The sequence below is a fragment of the Pinus tabuliformis genome, chromosome J (assembly GCF_031772625.1).
Source record: "Pinus tabuliformis cultivar Carrire ecotype Pingquan chromosome J, CPIR1, whole genome shotgun sequence".
NCBI classification, from domain to species: domain Eukaryota; kingdom Viridiplantae; phylum Streptophyta; class Pinopsida; order Pinales; family Pinaceae; genus Pinus; species Pinus tabuliformis.
In genome coordinates, this window is record NC_142295.1 from 1,446,540,790 (window position 1) to 1,446,542,180 (window position 1,391).

Sequence of the window (1,391 nt, forward strand, 5' to 3'; positions counted from 1 at the left end):
GTCCAAACTCGCCCAGCGCAGGTAGCCTTCTTTGCAGTTGACATTCAACGCAGGTAGACAGTGGAGCAGTTGACATTCAGCGCAGATGCTCAGTGGAGCAGTTGTCATGATCCAGAATTGCCTTGTTTTTGAGTGTTTTCAGGTGGAGAACTTTTATTCAGTGCTGTGGTTTGCTGACCTTGTTCCTCTAGGGGTAGGAACAACATGTTTAGGGACTTTGGATCCCTTAGATTATGGACATTTCATTCTTCATGCTGTAAGGCACAAAAATGTCTATAACATAAAGATATGGAGAAGTGCGTTATAATCTAACCGTTGAGGGAATGAATGAGCGACTAGATCAATAAAAATTGGGATGTGGGTTGGAGCATAGGTATAATGACGAGGAGTGAATGGTGGATTAGATCTGATTTGGCATGATACTATCAACGTTTAGTAATGATGATTTTGAATTCGCTAGTATAATGTCTATATAATTCATACGATTAATGTTTTGATTCCTATTATTAAGTTAAAGAATTGCACACCTTTGCATTATTGCTTCTAACCTTTGGTTGTGTTCCTTGTATTGTCTTCAGGTGCCTTGTAGTGGGGGGAATCAATCACTTCTTTAAATTATTCCTTTAGGATTCTCTATCAAATTGGCTACAGAAATCTATCAAAGCTGCAAAAACTCAATAATTCTGTAGCTATTTTATTTTGAAAAAGAAAAGAGTGGGACATAAAGAAAATTTATGGTGTCAAAAATTGATTTTCACCTTAAATTTTCTATATAAACATGCCAAACATTGTTGGTTTTCAAGTTTACACATTTTTTTTTGAATTTAGAAAGAAAAAGTTTTTTTAAGATCAAGTTGGAAAAGAAGGAAAATCCTTCTTCACCAACTTTAAATCAACATTATCTTGCAAATTTTTGATAAATTCTTCCTTGGTCAATGGCTTATGATAGATTCTTAGTCGATGACCATTCACAAGAAAAGTGATCCTTTCTTCATCAATAGTTTTGATTCTGACTGCTCCATTGTTAAAGGCTGTTTCAATCTCATAAGGCCCAAGCCAATGAGTTTGAAATTTCCCTTGCAAATCTTTGAAATTTGAATCAAACAGTGATACCCAATCTCCTCGTTGGAATTTTCTCTCTTTGATATATTTTTCATGCCATCTAGATCTCAATTGTTGAACTAGATTAATTCATTGGATTGCATCTTGTCTTATCTCATCAAGTTCATTTAGTTGCTCAAATCTTTGTTTTTGTACTTCTGAAAGATCAAGACCCAATTTGACTATTGTCTTGAAAGTTTTGAATTGAAACTCAATAGGAAACATGACTTGTTTTCCATAGACAAGCTCATAAGGAGTATTCCATGTAGTATTTCTCCATGTGGTATGAT